General features: G+C 37.8%; 2 long non-coding RNA genes across 3 annotated transcripts; both read left to right on the top strand.

The window, feature by feature from the left end:
• Window positions 1-6,970: 6,970 nt before the first annotated feature.
• LOC116086596 lies at window positions 6,971-8,637 on the top strand. Of its 2 annotated transcripts, none has more exons than XR_004116994.1 (2): window positions 6,971-7,074; window positions 8,432-8,637. It is a non-coding gene; the product is annotated as an uncharacterized LOC116086596 (long non-coding RNA). The 2 variants fall into 2 exon arrangements; XR_004116993.1 differs by lacking the exon at window positions 6,971-7,074 and adding an exon at window positions 7,250-7,345.
• Window positions 8,638-12,772: 4,135 nt separating this feature from the next.
• Window positions 12,773-15,374, top strand: LOC116086594. Its single transcript, XR_004116991.1, has 3 exons — window positions 12,773-12,865; window positions 14,684-14,920; window positions 15,154-15,374. It is a non-coding gene; the product is annotated as an uncharacterized LOC116086594 (long non-coding RNA).
• The last annotated feature ends 6,198 nt before the right edge of the window (window positions 15,375-21,572 follow it).

The raw sequence follows: 21,572 nt of genomic DNA, 5'->3' as shown, positions 1-21,572 counted from the left end.
ACTTTATTTGTTTCTCACTTCTCTTCTCTTCTCTTCTCTTCTCTTCTCTTCTCTTCTCTTCTCTTCTCTTCTCTTCTCTTCTCTTCTCTTCTCTTCTCTTTCTTCTCTTCTCTTCTCTTCTCTTCTCTTCTCTTCTCTTCTCTTCTCTTCTCTTCTTTTCTCTCTCTTCTCTCCTCTCCTCTCCTCTTTCCTCCTCTTCTCTCCTTTCCTCTCTCTCAGTTTCAATGGCTCTCAGTTTTTCTTTCTCTGTCCCATTCTCTTTCCCTCTTACATACATGAACACTGCTGATTTCATGTGTAGAATGTACACAAAAGCCACTTAAAACATTACATACAACACGGAAATGTTTACTGAAATATATACTACCATTTTCACTTTTGTTCATTTTAACAAGAATTAATGAAGAAATAAAAGAACAGTATCTTTAAAAAATATACAATTGGAAGAAATTAAAAGACATCAGTTAATAAAGATTTCACATGTTAATGCAAATTATGGTTTTCATATTATCTTGGGTGAGATTTCCTATCAGCAAACATGTAAGAGTAATGGGAATGTCATACTTGGTAGGAGTTGGACGAGCCTATACAGGGTAAGTGGATCCTGAAGTGGCTCAGTAGAATCCATAGGACCAATATCTCCCACAGCAACATGGGTGGTAGCAGCCATATCCAAATCTGCCATAGCCATAACCTAGGCCTCCATAGCCACAGCCATAGCCACAGCCACAGCCACAGCCACAGCCACAGCCACAGCCACAGTCTCAGCCACAGCCACTGCCACAGCCATAGCCAAAGCCATAGCCAAGACCCCCATAGTAGTTTCCATAGTAGCACATGGTGTCAAGAGTAGGTTAGTTGACAAGTAGAAGATGTCTGATGGTTTAAGTGACATCTCTGGAAGCAAAGGGTCATTTATATATAAGGAGGGGAGGGTGGGACAAACCACAAGTATTGCACACTCACAATTTAAAATAACTCCTACAAGAAAATGTATGTAATGTTTTGTTTACCTAGTAAAGGAGAGCACCTGGGAGGTTGCATTGCTTTTGCATAAAGCAAAAGCACTTTGGGTGTTAAATCATGTGATTATTTTAGACATTTTCCAGCTATTTTGAATACCAGTTACTAAGCTTTATTATTTTTTCCTCCACCCTCAAAAACCAATGAGTTTTCAAGCACAAGAACTGCATTTACCGAGAGGAATTTTCAAACAAAATATTTCATGAAATTTCATGAATGGGAGTCTAAAGATGTAAGAAGCTTTAGACATTCCTGTGCATGTTGTTTTCACTATTAAAATGTGACTGTTTATTAGATTTATATTACTGAGACAAAACACCAGCGATTAGAACTTAAATTAGGGAAATTAATTTTAACTTGTATTTTTATAGATTTCAGGCTTTGGTCAGCTCCATACATTGCTGTGGGCTGGTATAAAGGTGCAACACTGTCAGGAGGTTGTGGTAGGACATCATGGCTTCCTTCATGGCTGCCTGGCTAAGAATGAAGAGCATGAGAGGAAGCAGCTTGGGATCATGATAGTTTCACAGGTGTTATACAAATCACCCAGTTCTTCCTACCATGTCCCACATCCATACAGCTCATCAAGTAAGAGAATCAGTAAATTAAGTCATAATCGAGGTCAGAGCCTTCAAGTTTCTATCACTTTCCAAAAACCCATAAGTTTGAAACCAAGCTGAGAGCCCACAGTCTTTGGGCTCATTTCAAAACCACAATGTTCTATCTGTGGTCCTCAAATGCTCATGACCATTCCATAATTCAAAATAAATTTAGTCACTCACCTAATTTCACCAAATTCTTAACTGTTACAGCACTGCTAAACATTACAAATCTACTCTCCACTGAGACTGCTCTGCTTTGAGTCTGACTGTCCCTTAAATCCTCATGCATTAAATAATTGATTTTGCATTGTTTGGGGACATGTCCAGCCTTTTGATATTACAACATGATGTTGTCATCTACAAAGTTGGTATTTGAGAAATATGCAATCAATTTGTGAAAAAAGTTGCTAAAATTTTATTTAAAAATTGTAAGCAAATCTGTGATAAAGCTTGGGATTCATTCATAGCCATCATAGCTTTATTCTAAGCACCAATGGGCTTAGAGGCTCCTAGTTCATCCATCTGTTAATCGGGTGACAAATTTTTAGTTAGACCATGAGAATGTATTCGCTGTAAAGCTCTCCTTTTCTAAGTAAACAAAACATTACATAATTTTCTTGTGAGAGTTATTTTAAATTATGAGTGTGCAATACTTGTGGTTTGCCCTGCCCTCTCCTCCTTATATATAAAAGGCCCTTTGCTTCCAGAGATGTCACTTAAGCCATAGGACATCTTCTACTTGTCAACTAATGACACTACTCAACTACTCTTGACACTATATGCTACTATGGAAACTACTATGGGGGTCTTAGAGGAAGTAGACCACTGAGTAGGCTTATGTAGAGTGTGGCTTATCCTGGGTCCCTTGCTCTCTCTATTTCCCAGCTACCAGGGGACAAGCAGCTCTGTTCCCTGGACCACATAGGACCACAGCTATCATGTCAACAACCTATGGGTTGAAAATTCTGCTACAACAAACAAAAATTTCCTCTTTAAAGTTGTTTTCTAGGATCAAGTAAATACAAGATGGCTATCAAAGAATTTCAAAGCAATCTCTTAATTTTGGGGTCCTTAAAAATTTATAAAGCTGGTTACAATATATTGCTGTGGCAAGTGTGAGGTAAATCAAGAAAATAGGTGATCTGGGACTAAAGCCAGCCTACAAAAATCATTGGAAATATTAAATCCTGTAATTTCACATGTAGCATCCAGTTGACAGAATGGCACTGGGAAGCCCTTCATTAGCTTTTGTAGTGGCAACACACATGAGCTCTCCCTCCAGTTAAATCACTCTTTCTGTGGCTCTCTTTGATGGACATTCCATTTTCCTGGCATTTGTATGTCCCTAGAATTTTTGCTGTAGCTTCATCCTGCCAATAATTACTTCATGTATTATTGTCTCAGGGATTTCCCCTAGGGGTTTTCATACTACCATGCATTGCCTAGAGTCCAAGGCATAAAGTCTGTGTAAAAGCCTCTCTGATAGCATGAGCTCTCTGTCCTGCATATCTGCTACATAAGCACTATATTTAGAAGCAGTCATGTGTCAATGAACTACAGATCCATTGGCACTTGGGCCTATGGAAGGCTAAACATGGGGAAACACTTCCCTAGGCCATTCTGTGAGAGCAAGGCATACTAGGGTTCCAGTTTCAAAGCAAAGCCAACAACCTATATGTGGAAACATCTGCTGCAAAGATAGAATTTATTGAAAAAGTAAAATAATTGTTGCACATCAAAATTAAGCTATGACTATTGTCCAACAGGGTAAAGTGTGTTGACTTTAGTCATTCAGTGTGCAGGTGAAATGGTCTATGAAACACTTTGTGCTGTTCCCAACAGGGAGTAAGTTGCCTGTGAAAAGACGCATGGGAGAATATTCACATAAAGTGTTTGGGGGCTCTATTGGCTGAGGGACCCCACAAAAAATTCTCAGTAGAATCTGTATAACCAATACTTGCCACAACAATATGGGCAGCAATAGAAATATTCTATCCTACAACAGCCATAACTACCACCATAGCCCAGGCCACCACAACAATTGCTGTAATAGTTCATGGTGTCAGGAATGGAAAATGAGGTTGAGTATCAGGGAAATACCTGAGATTCTGTGTCATCTGCCACCTACATAGGGCCTTTTACACATACTAAGTGGTATTTGAGACAAACCACAGGCTTTTTTCTTGGCCTCATGACTTGGAATATCTTGTGTTTGAAATTTTTATTGAATCTTTTGTTTACTTAAGCAAAAAAAGTTCTGCGTGGATAAGATGGCTTTGTTATTGTTTTAAGTCTCACAAAGTTCAGCCACATGATTTAATAAAACATGTCTTATTTTATTTTGAAAACCAATGGTTCTCTGTTCAGTTATGTAGATTATTAATTCATTATTTTTATTCAGTCCCAAATAACTTTAGTTGGACAACCCCAGAAACCACACTTTCCAAGATGAAAAGATTCTGTATAAAATCCTACCAATAAGATATGAGACTGTAATTTTGCAGGTATTATAGGCAGGAGAGGTCCTCTTCTGTCTGGATTCTCTCAAAAGAAGTGAGAATATGGGCTGGTGAGATGGCTCAGTGGTTAAGAGCACTGACTGCTCTTCTGAAGGTCCTGAGGTCAAATCCCAGCAACCACATGGTGGCTCACAACTACCAGTAATGAGATCTGATGCCCTCTTCTGGTGTGCCTGAAGACAGCCACAGTGAAGGGAGTAGGGTTGACCAGAGTGAGCAGAGGTCCTAAAAGTCAGTTCCCAACCAGATGAAGGCTCACAACTATCTGTACAACTACAGTGTGTACTCATATGCATAAAATAAAAAAAAAAAGAAGTGAGAATACCTTTGCCAAGCTTACTAGAGGTTTGGACCCAAATGACATCTTTGAAATCACGCATCTGAGATATTCCACTTACCTTCTACTTTCCTCATGGAAACTCAGTTGCTCTTGTAAATGACATATTCCAATTACTTGACATAACATAAGGCACACAAAATTGTTTATAGAAAAGTGTGTAAGTTGCTTTTTTCCAAAAACATTCTCAGTTTCTCATAGCACAGGAGAAGGTGGCTCAGCAGCCATGAACACTTGCTGATGATCTGAGTTTAAGTTCCATGAACCCACATAGCAAGTTGAGTGTGGTGGTGTGTGCCTACAAGTCCTGTGCTGAAATGAACAGAGGAGGACAAATGAGGCTTGTTGGCCAGTAGTAAAGATTTAGGAAGAGATCCTGTATCATTGAAATAGGGCAGAACAAGATGGAGCCTCTCCTTTCTCTCTCCCTTCCTCCCTCTCTTCCTTCCCCCCTCCCTCTCTTCCTTCCTCTCTTCCTTCCCTTTTCTCTCTTTTTCTCTTTCTCTCTCTCTTTCTTTCTCTTTCTCCCTTCCTTCCTTCCTTCCTTCCTTCCTTCCTTCCTTCCTTCCTTCCTTCCTCCCTCCCTCCCTCTCTCTCTCTTTCTCTCTCACTCTTTCTTTCTCTCATAGACTATGTACCATACCCTCACATATAGATTTACAGCAAATATATACCGCTCTTTAATTTCCTTGAGTTTTGTTTCAATTTATGAAAATGGCTCATTACTAACATTCTAGTTTTGTGTCAGAATGACATACTTCAAATCAAGTGATTTTAGAGAATTTTATTTCCCTTTTTGTCCACATTAGCTCATATTTATTAACTGAACTAACAGGTCCTCATTATTTGTTGTGGTATAAGTTTGACAGTGGATTCTCTAAGTTTTGGTTGGTTGAGTTGTTTCCCCTAAATATCTTCAACTTCTCAGAATACAGTGCAAGAGCATCATTTACCTATATGCCTTTGTGAATACATGGACTGGACAAAGAAAATGGGACTGGACAGAAATGATCACTTTGTCAGAGTGGAATTTCTGATTTTAATGATGTATTTGTGTTTAGGATCTGCAAATGCCGCCGCATAGATTCCATGGGGGTTGTACTAATTACAGGCTCCCTGGGAATGCTTGTTATAAGTTCCAGGTTCTGAACATTCTCAAAATTACCAGGTATTTTCAGTTTCTAATTTTATCCACTCTGATGGGTGTGCAATACTGTTTCCCTGGGGTAATAATTTGCATTTTCTTGCTCTAATGAGATTGGACACTTTTGTTTTCATTCCTGGAAAATGATTGTTGGCGTTTTGGGCTCTCTTTAATTGTGTTTTGTGGCCTTTTCCAGTGTTTTATTAGTACTTTATTTTTTTCTATGATTCTTGTTAGATACATGTATCACAAATACCTTCTCTTTAGAGGTGACCTTCTCTGTGTTCAAGTGAAGCTTTAATTTCATTTAAATAATATTTACATCTTTTATGGATTTATTTCTTTTTACCATTTAAAGGAAATTGTTACTTCAATTATTAAAGACCTTATATTTTGTTTTGGTACATGATGTGAATTAAGATAGATCTTATGTGGTCATCAAATTATTAATGTAACACTGTATATAGTTTTGTTTACTGTTTGTATTAACAGTTCACTTTTATAATCTGCTTACTTATATGAACCTGATTGTGGGATCCTCTTCTTTCCCTTGATTTCTATCTTTGGTCTACCTATCTTCCCATGATTACATCATTTTCCAATAATGCAAGTTTATTTATTTTTAATTTCTTGAATAACAAACCAAATAATTAATATGTGTTAATTTCAGTAGCTATGATCTGTGGTACAAAGGTGAATTGATATTCAGTGATATTCATACGTACCTTCTTTATTGTTTCAAGGAGAAATCGTTCTATATTTCAGTATCAGCTGTGATACATAAGCTGTGAATTATATGCAGGTGCCATTTGCCAAACTGAGGAAGTAATTCCTTGTCCCACTTTACTGATTTTTGAAAATTCATGAATAAGTATCAGGGACCATCACATTTTATCTTAATCTATTTAGTTATCCACATAAATTTCTTTCTTTTCCTTTTAATATAATGGATTGCATAGGCTAAATTTCTAAGTATTAAAACATGCTGGGATGTTGAAAACTTGAAGTGTATATATAGCCGATTTGGTTTGAACTGTTGATGTATATTTAAAAAGAGAGAGTTTTATAATTGTATCTCTCTTTGTGTATATGAGGACTACATCACACAATCTTAACTTTGTGAATAGTTATTTTTCCATTCTTGAAACTTATATGGATTTTTAGTACTTTCTGCTTCTGGGGCTTAACGATTTCCTCAATGAAAACATCCAGGCTTAATGTTTGGTTTGTACAAAGATATTAAAATGGCCATATTTTCTTTTAATAAATGACAAAATATTCATGTTTATTTCTTCTTCTTAGTGACATGACTAAAAATATAATTTCCTCAGATAAATTTAATTTTCCTGTTGTGTATTTGGTAAGAAGAAGTTGATGGAGATCACCTATCAGTAAATGAAAATTACTGTGACATTGAAAATGGAATCCACAAGGGAAAGCATCCTTGAGGTATGTGGATCCCCCTGAGCCAGATGTCTAGAGCTGCTCACAAGGAAGATTCTATGTGGAAACCCCTGAGCTAGATGTGCAGAGGTGTTCACAAGGACACCTCTCTGGAGACCTCTCTGCAGAAGGTGGAGGCGTGAGCCAATGAGATAGCAACTATGATGCTTGCCGGATCCTTTCCTCTCATTTAAACTTTGGAGGAGCATTTAAAGAGTGTCATATGGAAGTAGCAAGAGGAGATTTCACAAAGCCACCATGTCACCAGGAGTCTGTCGTAAGTTCCAGGCTCTGAGCATTTTCATAATTACTTGGTACTTTTGGTCTCTAATTTTACCCACTCTGATGGGTGTGTAGTGCAGCTTCCTCTTGGTAATAATTTGCATTTTCTTGCCCTCATGTTTTCCTACCTATAAAATGACTGCTGGTGTTCTGGGGCTATTTTTACATAATTTTATATGAGTGGATTAGATAAAACTGGTGAATCCTATACTTCTTAAAACATTTTTGTAAATGGACAAGGTATTTTGGAGAGAGCATAATATTAATACAAACAATCTGTCTCTTTTTAATATAATTTTCATATGTTGAAATTTCTGTATATGTTGTTTTTTCACAAATTGACTCACTGCTTTCTCACTCATTCTCCATCTGAAATGCATATACTTATATCACAAAAGCCACGGTCTCTAATCTGGGTTCTGTAGAATAATGTTTTGACATTATTCTACATCAGCTGTAGAATCAGGCCTACTCCAAACACAATTACAACAGTATTGTTGAATTTTTTGGAGTCCCCTGTGATCCTAAGGTTACCAAGACTTGGGGAAGACATTTTTCTTCAGAGTTAGAAGGTGTGAGATAATTTTTAACATTTTATTCTTCAGACAAGAACAGTTATGTCTGTGGCAATGGACAATTTTATGCTTGGTGAGTCTAAATCAATACACAGAGAAGGGAAACGGTTTAAAAATGTTATTAAAGATTTTCTTTGCAAGTGTTGTGTGTATCCAGTGAAATATTACATTACACACCGTTAGCATGCATTTCACTTACATGTTAAAATTTGACAAGTGAGTACACACATCCCCATGTGTTGTATTGATGTAATAAGGTATATAACTTCTTGCTCTCAATGCCTTGGAATTCACTGTTCAAATGACCAAAAGTTAAACCAGCTGGAAATTCGACAAATTTGAGATATTGCTCTTATAGAAGAATATTAATGTGATTTGTACTGACCTCTTAATTACTCATTTTAAATAATTCATCAGTGAAAACATCTGGGCCCAAGTTTATTTTGCTTGAATTTCTGTAAGAAATTTCTCTCTTTACCTGAAATTTGCCATTTAAATTTCCCCAGGATTCTTGCCCATGTTCCACAAATGACCACTGCTTAGATGAAGTTCTACGTTGCAGCTGATTCATGTGTGAGTGGAGGAGGTCCTGAACCAAGCAGAGTGCTCTGGCATCTAAGACCACATTTTCATCACTGGTTGTATAAGAATCAATGAGACAGAGAAGCTTGGAGCTACATGCATAGCAATGGTGACAGGTTCTTTGTGGTAATCCTTTTATGCTTTGTGTTTTGTTTTCAGTTTTAGTGCTTGAACACAAGGCCTTAAAGATGCCTGGCATCCACTCTAAGCACAGAGCTGTATTCCCAGCTCAAACATAACACCTTCCTACACTTGGACACATTTATTTTTATTTTCTAACTCAGGTATACCTTACATTAGCTAAATTAGCTACCGGCTCAGCTCTGGTGTAGGTATTTTATATAAGATTGACGGAGATAGAACCAGGAATGAGGAGACATTGCAGCTTCCTAATCTTTTGTTATCTCCTTGAATTGTAATGGAATAATGACAAGGGTGTGATGTGAAGGAAGGGATTACTATCACACAGAAGTACAGCAGTGTCAGGAAATTAAGACAGTGTGTACAAGGGAATAAGTGCTTTTTATGTTGGTACTACATCACTTACATTTTAATATATGAGAATAACAAGACTGTTAGATCAGTTCCAGATAATGAGTTATACAAATGCAGATAAAAACATTTTATATGAGCCATTTAAAAAGAATTGTGCACTAGAGATTTGTCCACTAGGCATTTGCCATTGTAGTTTATTTCTAAAATGTTTAGTATAATATACATTAAAAGAATTTAAAGATAAAAACATCCGAGCAGTACACATACACACACACACACACACACACACACACACACACACACACACAGAGAGAGAGAGAGAGAGAGAGAGAGAGAGAGAGAGAGAGAGAGAGATGGAGACAGAGACAGAGAGAGACAAAGAGAGACAGAGAAAGTCCTCTCTACTCCCATTACCTAATCATTAATATTTCTTTTTAAAATTATTATTATTACTTTATTTATTTAGATCTAGTTGTCCCCCCCCAGTTCCCCTCACACAGTTCCTCATCCAATTCCTTCCCCCCCCCTTCCCCACCCGGTCACCAAGAGGATCCTCTCCCAGCCCTAGGTCTTCCCTTTCCCAGGGGCCTCAAATCTCTCAACAATTAAGCACATCTTCTCCCACTGAGGCCTGACCAGGCAGTCCACTGCTATATTTGTGCCAGGGACCTTGGACCTGCCCCTGTATGCTCCTAGTTGGTGGCTCAGTCACTGGGAGCTCCCTGAGGTCTGGGTTAGTTGAGACTGTGGGTTTTCCTATGGGGTCACTCTCTCCTTCAGCTTCTTCAATCCTTCCCCTAATTCAATTGTAGGGGCCCCTAACTCTAGGCTAGTGGTTAAGTGTAAGTATCTGCATCCTTCTTAGTCAGCTGGTGGTAGGACCTCTCAGAGGACAGCCATGCCAGGCTCCCATCTGTAAGCACACCACAGTGCTAGTAATAGTATCAGGCCTTGGCGCTCCCCATGAGATGGATCCCAAGTTGGGCTGGTCCTTGGACTGCCTTTGCTTCAGTCTCTTCTCCATTTTTGTCTCCGTAGCTCTTTTAGACAGCAATAGTTCTGGGTTAGAAATTTGACTGTGGGTTAGTAAGCCAGTGCCTCTGCTTGAGATCCTGTCTATCTGGGTCTTCAGGTAGGAAGAACTATTTCCAACTTTCTGATTTTCAGACCTCCTGGGTAACATGGAGGCTGTATGCTGTGGGCAGGTATCAGGTTGTTCAGCTGGCCTGGGTAGGAAGAGGACTAGAAGAAAAGTGGAGAAGGGGGTGGGGTGGGAGGGAGGAGTGGGTCCTGTGTCAGCTGGGCCTGGTGATTGTCCTAGCTGGCTTGGGTATTTGGAGCAGATTCTTACCAGAGTGTTTGATTGCTGCAGACCTCCTGGGAGGCATGCATGCTACAGCATGTGTGCAGGAGCTGGCTACTGATCTCATCATTAATATTTCAATGCATTTGAATTTTACTAATTCCTCTCTACCTCCCTCCTCCTCATTATGCCTGATGTATTGCTTAATGTGTGTGAGACCTGAAAATTCTACACATCCTGAATAATCCCAGGAGGTATTCCTGTGTGATCACACTTCTAGGAACAGGGTCCTTCCAAATAGCATTCTGATCCATTTTGAAAGTCACCTTTTGTTTTGTGAGTCCCTAGGGTTCCTGTAGATATTACAGCATCCACAGAAGCATGGAAGTACTTGATCATTTAGTTTCCTTCTGATGGGAAGAGAAGAGATTTGTGCAAGTGCATAATGTTTTGTATTTATGGAAAGTTGAAATCATTTTAGGGATGGCCGGGCTTAAGATTTTTCCTTGGGATTCAAAGATAACACTATGCATCCTATTGACTATTCATCAAGGAGTCAGCAGGGGGCAAGATAATGCATTGGTAGGTCTCATGAAGAACATAGTGAGAAACTGGCATTAAGCTTGGTTATAAAGCTAGCTGCACAGAGCATTTCTCAAGCCATCTGCTCTATGCACACACACTAGGGAATCATGTTAGCATGCACTTGTATTTGTTCTTAAAAGTAATTTTATTCTTTAATACAGTTTTAAATAAAAGAAATTTCCTGTTGATAGAGTGACTCACTTAATTGATGTGTTTACTTTTCTTTGTATTACCCACACACTAGGTAGATGGAACATGCTTGCCTTGATTTTTATATAACTGTTGAGTAGATTCTCCACTTTTAGCTTTGACAACAATGCCTCTTCACACTGTCATCTATCCTGGCAGCTATTCTAGATAAGCGAATTTCTAAGTTTCCTATTTCATCCATATGCACACCTCAACACTCACATAAGGTAACGGAGAAAATTCAATGTAAGTACAAAGCATACTCCAGTGATAGACAAGCTTTATTGGAAAAAAAAAAAAGAGATTTTTTTTTTTTCAAATCAAAGCTGTTAAGCTGCAGCAAATGAAGAAGTAATACAGTATCAACTCTATAAATAAGTTCTTGAATGGTTGCATGTGACCTTGGAAAAACCTAGTTGAAGCATGCTGAAGCCAAAATAATAACTAAAATAGTTGAGAATACATTTTTCAATATGTTCAAAACATCCCTTATGTAAAGGAAAGTAGATGGATAATTGAGAAATAGAGGAGGAAGAGTTCTACCGGCTGAGCAGCTCCAGGTGTTTCTCAATAGAACAAGTAGGACCAATATCTCCCACAGCAACATGGGCAGCAGCATCCATACCTGTACTTGGCATAGCCAGAGCTACAGCCACAGCAGTAGCCACAGCCAGAGCTGTAGCCACAGCTGAAACCATAGCCGCAGCCATAGCCACAGCCATTTGTCATAGTAGTTGCTACATTAGCTTGTGGTTCTTAGAGTAGAAGGGTTTAGTTGAGCAGATTGTCTCTTTTTTGAATGCTACCATTTGTCCATGGCTTTTATACACTTTCCATGGTTGGAAGGGCCAAAATCGGGCAGGTATTGCCCTCATACTAACATTAATCGAGATTTTCCAGATTTAGGTTGTACAGTTTAATAGGGACCCAGAAGCCTTCATAGCTAAGGATCCTTTGATATTATATCAGGATCCCAGTAATCCAGAGAAATCTTTAACAGGGAACTCTAGTTATTTGTGACTGCCCAAGCATTAAACTCTATGTTTTTATTAGTTTAGTGTCCACAATGAGTTTTCACTGGAGGCAGATTCTTCTCATATTTTTGATATAATTTTTATTACTATGTTTTCATCTCCCAGTATACTGGCTGGTTTTGTGTGTCAACTTGACACAAGCTGGAGTTATCACAGAGAAAGGAGCTTCCCTTGAAAAAATTCCTCCATGAGATCCAGCTGTAAGGCATTTTCTTAGTTAGTGATCAAGGGTGTGAGAGTCCACTGTGGGTGGTGCTATTCCTGGGCTGGTAGTCCTGGGTTCTATAAGAAAGCAAGCTGAGCAAGCCAGGGAAAGCATGCCAGTAAGTAATGTCCCTACATGGCCTCTGCATCAGCTCTAGTTTCCTGCCCTGCTTGAGTTCCTGTCCTGACTTCCTTTGGTGATGAACAGCAATGTGAAAGTATAAGCTGAATAAACCCTTTCCTCCCCAACTTGCTTCTTGGTCATGATGCTTTGTGCAGGAATAGAAACCCTGACTAAGACATCCAGTAAGGTTGTACATCTAGAATTTATGAATATTTTCATGTAGACTTTCAAGTTCACGACTAGAGATATTAATGATATTGTCAAATCCCTTATTTGTTTTTAACATGCTCATACTATTTATTCCAGAACAGGGCTTGTCGAGGGTTTTGCGGTCTGACTTGTTATCTGTTCCTTTGCTATTTTGATGCTGCTACTTCATCCATAGTGATTTTTCTGCTGTACTTATCACATCTGCCTAAAACATGTGAGTTGAATCTCTGCACTGGGTAGAGGACTTGTACATTTGAAGGCCACAATGTTGTCAACATGCTGTCCAAGAGTGGGGTAGTGATGATAATTCATGTCTTTTTTCCAAGATAGGGAGGAGATCTTGCCTTTCTCTTTCCCTTCTCTGGAATCCTTGCCTGTAGTGGCCCTCTTTAAGAACAGTGGTCATCACCCTTCCTAATGCCGTGGCCTTTTGATATAGTTCCTTAGGTTGTGGTGATGTTGTGGTGATCCCCAGTCCTAAAATTATTTTTACTGTTACTTCATAACTCTGATTCTGCTATGAACTGTAATGTAAATGTCTGATATGCAGGCTATCTGATATGTGACCCCTGTGTAAAGTCATTCAACTCCACAGGGTTATGATCCACAGGTTGGTAAACACTGCTTTATGAGCATCATGAATATCAAAGGCCTTGCACTTAGCTAAGATTCGCACAAATTTTCTGTGGTGTGCTATGGGTAGGTAGTAGTCACTTTAAGAAGGGAAACTTAAGATGGGTCTTCAGGTCTTTGAGAGATCTTCTTGAGTCCCCTTTCTTCCTATCTCTTTAATTTCCTGATTATGAAGTGAGAATTTTTACTATCAAATACTCCCACCATAATTGTCAGAAAAGTGGTTAGTGCTGTAATTATAGAATAGATTTATATAAACATAAGCCCAAACAATGTTTTCTTTTTTAGGTAGATTGTCTCAAACTTTTTTTTCACTTTAGCATAAAGTAGAAGAATATATATGCTTCAAGTTATGTGACACAATGTAGTTGGTGTTACAATGTTTCTTTTTCTTGATTTAAAACAAACAATGCCTTTCATGGTATTATTGGGGAAATCCCACTAAATCATAATTCTGTACTCACTGACAGTACCATTCCAAATTTGTTGCCAAATAATTCTTTTTCAGTGACAAAATATACCCATTATACCTCCACTAAGAAACACTAAAAATCTTTGTTTTGACAGTAGAAACAAGGTCTCAAAAGAAATATGTGAATTCACTAAGTTATGGGGGCCAAAGAAAGGTGAGACAGAGTTCCACACAATTCTTTGTCAATAGTAATCGCTGTGGAGGGAATAGAGACATAAATGAGGCTGCCACAGAGGCCTGGACCATTTTGGAAATTAGGAGACCATTCACCTAGCTTTATGTAGCATGACTTAACAACAGCTGAGTGCACATTGTGGCTGTTTGTGGAAGTGAGGAGAGGTGAAGCAGCAATTGTGGATATAAGCCCTTTGCCAGCCAAATGCCTTGCAATTTTTTTTTCCAGAATGTATATTATGTCTTTACTGTGTTGGCTCTTTTGTTTGATATTTGGAAGCTTTTCATTGGGCTCCAATCCCATTGACTATTTTTAGCCTTTGTTGCCAGAGATTCTACAGCTTCAATAAAAAGCATCATGTCTAACACCATAGCCACTGTTTTTACCCATAATTGTGACAGTTGTATAATAGTTTCAGGTCTGGGTTTAGGTCTTAGATCTTAGCTGATTTTTATGTATGGTATCACACATAGATTCTATGTCATTCTTTTTCATGGGGTAGTTTGGTTTCTACAACAGTGCATATTAAAGCTATTGTTCTTTTGGTATTGTATGTGTGTGACATCCTTGCCAACATAAGGATGAAAATATGTGATGGAAATTGTGTGAGCTCTATATTATGATTTATGGGTCTGCTCTCTTGTTAATTTTCTATAGTGCTTTGACACTCCATCTTTCAAACATAATTTATAAACAGTCAATTAGATGCTTCTGGATTACTTAATCCTTCACAAAATTGTTTTGCCTTTCAGGGTCTTTGTGAGACCATTAAAAGCAGTCTGTGTTTTGGTTGCACAAGTCTTAAGTTCTGGAACCTAGTGAAAGATTCCACAAGGGATGGAAACAGTGGAGACATGTTCCCAGACACAGATGGCTGATTCCACAAGTCCTCCTACTCCATTAGCCCATGCTAACTATTGCATAGACAATGCCCCAAGTTCTCAGCATTCTGGCTGGATTCAACCCCCCGTCATTTTGAGCATAGCCAGGTATGACCCATCCCACAGACAGATAGCCCAGCCCACCATATAAGGGGCAGTTTGCCTCCTCCCTTCTCCTTCTCTCTCTTCCCTCTTAGCCTCTTACTCTTCTTATCTTTACTTTCCCCTCCTCCATCCCCCCACTCTCCATGTGGCCATGGCCGGCCTCTATTTTCTTATCTCTTCTCTCTCCTTTCTATAATAAAACATTTTACGACCATGTATTGCCTCTTTTCATCTAGATGCGCTGTGTGGGCCCAGCATTTGCAGTCCTGAGATTGGATCTAAGAACTCCTGCTCACTCACTCACGCCCGAAACCACTGGACAGCTGCTTCCTTTCCCTGCCAACCTCTCCCTTCAGTCCCAGTCTCTCTTCAGACTAAGCTGCTCTGGGCACCCCAATTCATTCTCTGTGGTGTCCAGCATCACCTGTAATTCCCAGGGGCTAGAACCTGCATCCTTGGCCTCTGTAAGGCCCAAGGACTCCTCTCAGCTGTTCATCCTGTAGCCCCTCCCCTTCTCGGAGGCCGGGAAAACACTCCTTTCTGCATCCCAGAGTACCAGATCCTTCTCCAATCTCTTTTGTCTCCCACCACACAGGCACCTGGTTCCACCCCCACCCCTCCTGCTGCAGCCAAAGGGTGAGTAGGAGGCCAGAAAGGTTTTCTGTGGGTTCTGGTATTGCTCTAAAGAATGTCTTTGAAATTTTGATAAAGATTCATAGGATACTTTGAAGACTACAGAATATTAATGCTTCCAATAAATGAACGTGCAACTATTTTTCCTTTTATTTGTTCACAAATTTCCTTGATTAATGTTACAGTTTTCTCTGTGTAGTTTTATATCTTTTGAATTATTTTTAGTCCTACTGACGTAATTTTGTCACTGCAGTAAGTGGGGTTTTCTTGGTTCGTTTTCCATGTTGTTTATGTGTACAAATGTCACAGGTTTACTTGCTTTTTTCATGTTTTTCTGATAGGCAACCTTACCCCAATGGTTTATAAGTTTGTTTTTCTCCAGATGATTCTTTGCATACGTTATTACAGGCCATCTCCAAACAGAGTTGAATCTGCTTCTCCAATTTTTACTTACATGTTTTCTTATTAGGTGAGATTTTTGATTCGGTCATGTATACCACAACTGACTTATTTATCCATTTCCTTTACAAGGTATTCTTTGTGTCTCTAGAGGTAAAATGGAGGCTTATTATAAGCTAAACCTACATGTGACTTTAATTTGCTTATTTAATTTAATTAGGCAGGTTATTTCTGTCTAAACTCAGAAATCTGAAAAAGGCTTCATAATGGACCATGACGTATGTATATGAACAAATGGAAAGAAAAGATACATTTAGTGTATGGAGTAACCTATGCCACAGAACTCTCCGAAAGAGTCTTTTTCATGCTCTACTTTCTATGCATTTCATTTACCACAAGAATTGTACACTGAAGATCTCAGGATCTTTTCTTTGAAGTATTTTTAGAGAAACTATTTCAGTGATATGTATGCTCTGGGCTGAAATTGAGCAAGATAGGTTAAAAAGAAGAGAAAGCCAAATTATCAGAAGATACCAGAAGCATCATATATGGCACTAAAATGAGAATTGCTATGTGAACTATGGCTGCTCTCCCAAACCTTCCCCATGTGCCCTCACCTCCTGAAGTAGAAGCATCATTCTGAGCAGTGGAGGAACACATGCCTCGCTCTGTCCTTCAGGAACTTCCAGTAGATTACAAAACTACTATTCTTTGAAGTCTTTCCTTGTCTTTTAAAATTATGAATGTTTCCTGTTTTTTTTTGCAATTTCCACTTAAATGTTTAGCATAGTCTTGCTATTCATACAATATTATAAAGTACATATAATTTTTAAAATTATGTGTAATTTAATCTCTATATGTTAATTATGTAGCAAAATTAAATCTTGCCTTTTTTCTTATGAAAATGGCAGTTGTAGATTGCATAATTATTTCCCAGAAAAATATTTACATCATAAGAAAAGTAATACAACTCCCCTGGAAAAAAGCACAATGGGAGAATGTCCCTCTATAAGATTTATGCTTAAAAAATATTAAAGGAAGCTGTTTAGGCAAGAGAAAATTTACATCACTTGGAAACACACAAAGTTGGAGGAGGCAAGGAACAACAGAATATTTTATAATGTTTCTATTCATATGAGCAGAATTGAATACATACCATGTACACACATTTTATCATTGTCATTATCAACATCATATCAGTAGATTATGAAATGTACATAAAACTACCATGCTTGAAGGTATATTAAAATATGCAAATACAATTTATAGGTTCTGCCCCATAATTAGTAAAAATTGTATTTTATATTAGAATACAATAGGTACAAATATATTTTGTTTACAAAGGAACCACTGCAAGAATAGCAAAGAAATGGATAGTTCTCAAGCCAAGAGGAGAAAAAGTGGGACAAAGTATCTTATTAACTTAAAAATGTTAACAAAATTGAGAAATGAGAAAAAACATAAATGTAAATATAACAGTAATAGAAAAACAGTAGGATAAATATCAAACAGAACAGTAATATAATCAGATTGAATAATTCAATGGAAACAAGGAAGTTTTAAATGTGGAAAAATGTAAAATATTTAATGATTTAGTGGTTAAAATAATCAAAATTATGTAAGAAAAATGTTTGAAAGCCAGAGTATAGGATAATTATACATTACCAATCTCCTACCAAAAAGACAATACAAAACAAAATGTAAAACAAGAAACAACAACATAAACAATGTAGTTACATTAATGTCAGACTTTGTAGAATTTTAGGTAATAAAAAGTTTCTAGAATTAATGAAGACAGTATTTTAACCATATAGATAACATTATTTTAGAACAACCCATCAACTTGTGTTTCATATAACATAGAAATCTCTATAAATGAAATATACTGAGTAAAATGTTTGACGTAATAGGATAAAATAAACCATATATTTTACAACAGGGAGACTGAGCTAAGGAGATTAAAAATGAACAAAGATGTAGAACAATCAAATTAATAAACTTAACAAAAGATAAGAGTAAAGAAAATCCAGAGCCAGAAGAAAATGGAATGAAGAGAAAGGTTTTCAGGAGAACATGAGCTGTTGTGCAATGGATCCCAAGCTGAGGAAAGTACATATTGCGGGTACATCTACCAAGAGAGCTGCGGATGTTTTCAATTCATCAAGAGATCGACTTATGAGTATCAAAGAAAAAGATCACAATGCAGATTCTGAAAGCTTGGAGAAGAAGTGATATTGGAGAAATGATGTATTAAAATTATCAGGGTAAATAAGAAATGTTTACATGGAAATATGTTTTTATATATGTAGTATGCCTTCTGTGGAAGGCATCTAACTTGATGGATTCAACCATGTTGGAATTGATACTCTTCTGGAAAAATGCCATTATTTAGTGAATATGCTCATGCCTTTCTTGTCATTATTTGCCAAATAACAGAATAGCACATCTGTGATCAGATACATTAAGTGTTAGAATTATCTACAAATGACTCATAGTATAAAGGTTATGTGTGTAGGTCATATGCTATGTGGTCTTATGTAAAGTATTGGAGCTTCATCAATTTTTTATATATGCAGATTGTCCTTAAATTAGTTCCCAATGGATATGGGTGTGTGACTGCATTCAGAGACTAAGAAAAATGTAATAGAAATTTAAATTAAAGTTTGTATTAATAGGATTATCTTTTTAGTAAAGAGTTTTGGGTCAGTTGGTTAGACATGCATGAAAAGTTACCTCTACATGAAAACACACAAGAACGATTAAAAAGGAGTATAAATATTATTGTAAAAGGTTAAAAAGAAATTTAGCAAAGTATAGAAACTATATGAATAACTACAAACTAGTTAACAATTTCCCGAAAATATGAGAATTGTTAACAACAAAAAATGTGGTGAATAAAACTATATTAAGATTTTTTTGTGAATCTGTCTAGAAAGCATAGAATGACTAAAATACATGCATTTCACAATTCCAAAATGTACACAGAGCTGTCTGACATAAATGAAAGAAAATCAGAAGACCTTGATCAACGATTCTCAATTTGTAGGTCACAAGCCTTTGGCATTGAAGCCACCCTTTCATAGGGATCACATATCAGATATCCTACATGTCGGATGTTTACATTATGATTTATAACTCTAGCAAAGTTACAGTTATGAAGTAGCTACAAAAATAATTATATAGTTGGAGTCAGCACAACATGAGGAACTCTATTAAAGGATCACAGCATTAGGAAGGTTGAGAACCACTGCTCCAGATACTGTTGTTATTTTGCTAAATGGATAATGCCTTCAGCCTTCCTCAGAAAACCTTTTCTTCCACAGAGCAGCAGTCAGTGCAGACTCACTATTGGTCAAAGTACTGAAAATAGCTGTTGAGTGATCAATACTACAAGACCAATCCTAATGTCATTACCTGCAGAGCTCTGGGAACATGGCAAAAGAAACTGGAAAAAAAAAAGTAAGACCCAGAAAATGGGAAGGAGAGCTATGATGGGACATAACCGTTGCACTAACAAATACAAAGTGAAAGTAGCTGCTTGCACAAGACCTGCACACAATCCAGCCCGTGGATGTGGGAGGAGCTCAGAAGAACCCACCCCACCATCAGGTTCTACAGGCAGCTAATGGTTGATAGGAGAGAGGTTGGTGGTTTCCTCAGTGGTGTAGCCACTGAAAAAATGCCTATTCCCTAGTAGATAAAGTCCCACTAAAGCTAGTGCCAGAAACTCTAATTAACCTATGTGGGTTCAAGAAAAAGGCACATGGAAGTAGAATGTATTGGGAAAAGGGATTGAGGGAGACTGGGAGAGGAAAGGTGAGGGTAGTGGTGATGAAAAAAAGCCATTAAATTGTCAAAGAATTTAAAATCAGGGGGAGATTTAAATTGGCACTTTCTAATACTTATATTAATGGACTTATAAAAGGAATAGTAAAATAAGTAACTATGTTTTTATTTCTTATGCAAAGTAAATATACAGAAATAACTGAGAAACAAATGGACTGTTTTCAATGAATGTGGGCCTGTGTACCAGAGGATTTCCATGGAGATCTCTGGCTGGGCCTGGTGTGAGAGTTCTGGGGAAGGAAGCAAGCATGGGCAGGGAGGGGAAGTGGCTTCGGCTGCTTCTGCTGATGCAGTTGGCTTCGCCTCTGCCCTGCCTTCCAGGTTACTCGGTTACTCCTGCACTGAGTCGGCTTGGGCAGATGAGAGGTGACTAGCCAGTGAAGAGTGCAGTGCAGCTTCAGGCTGCGTTTCAGGAGAGTGGACCTCTTCCCAAGTGTTACAGCTCTTAGAACAAACAGCTCAGACCATGGAGTAGTTCTTGCACTCCTTTAGTTCCCTGGATAGGACTTACATACAGTTTTGGGGGTGATTCAGGGTTGGACAGCAGGTACTTCTCATTGGCTTGGACTGAGAGCTTGGGGAAGCCTCGTTTGCATGACGGAAGGCTTGGTGCAGCTTTTCCTTGACAGATAGCACACACCTCTTCTGCAGGGCTGGAAGGGTTTGGAGGCTGTAAATGCCACAGGACCCAGAGGCCCAGGAGGCATGGTCCAACACCTTCTGTCTCATGCAGGTGGAAATTGCCACCACCAGGTTTCCGGAGTTCCAGATCTTTGCTCAACTGGAACCAGGTTGCTTGCACAGCCCACCTCCCCACAAATGAACACGTAAACAGGAAAGCTTTACATGACAAAATATCTACAGCTATTTATTCCTGTGTCATATGTTGTTGTCCACACTATGGTGGTAGAGTCAAAGACACCAGACTACAGGGCCTGCAGATTCTACTTCCTCTGTGTCACTTACCAAAAGGATGTGCTCTTACACTGTTCTATCAAAATAGGAGTAGAAGTTGAATGTAAACTCAGAAACAGAACTGTCGGGTGGCAAATGACAGGGAGAGTTTTCCGAAGTTCAGTTTCCCTTCAACAATGAATTTTACATTTCGTATTTTCTGATTTCTCCAGACTTACTGACTGGTTGCAGCCTGGTTCAACATATTATATGTCACTTTTGTTAGATTTGTGACCTTGAGACAAGCTACTGTGTACTCTATTCTTTCTTGTATGCATATCATCTTCAAATAATTGTCTCAAAAAAGTTTGTATTATTATTTACATATAGGTAATTTATTTTGTGACTCTATGCTCCTCATTGGATTTTTTTTCTTTTTCTTTTTCTTTTTTTTTCAGGCTTATGGAAAATTATAATTTTTTTCTGTTCATTTCACATATTTTTGTTTTTTTATTTTGTTTTGCTTTTTAAACTTTTATTGCATTGTGATGAGAAAAGTTACATGATTTCAATTTATCTGAATTTGTTAACATTTAAAAACATATTTTAAATAAATAGAATTAAATCACATTCTTGTTTCCCTTTTGTATCCCAACTCCTCCGAGAGACACCCCTTCAATACCTAGAATATCTTTTTGTCATATTCCTTAAAATTTATAAAATATTACAACAATAAAAATAAATATTATGAAAGTTGTTTGATATAAAACAACAATCAATTTAACAGTCTTATGTAGACGCTTGTCTACAGCAAAAGTGAAAATACATTTTTCTCAATATAAATTTTAAATAACTCCAAACATTAACTGTATATTTCAAAATA

This window comes from Mastomys coucha, unplaced genomic scaffold (assembly GCF_008632895.1).
Source record: "Mastomys coucha isolate ucsf_1 unplaced genomic scaffold, UCSF_Mcou_1 pScaffold12, whole genome shotgun sequence".
NCBI lineage: Eukaryota > Metazoa > Chordata > Mammalia > Rodentia > Muridae > Mastomys > Mastomys coucha.
Note: the sequence above shows the minus strand (reverse complement) of the source record. Positions and strands in the feature narration are given on the sequence as shown.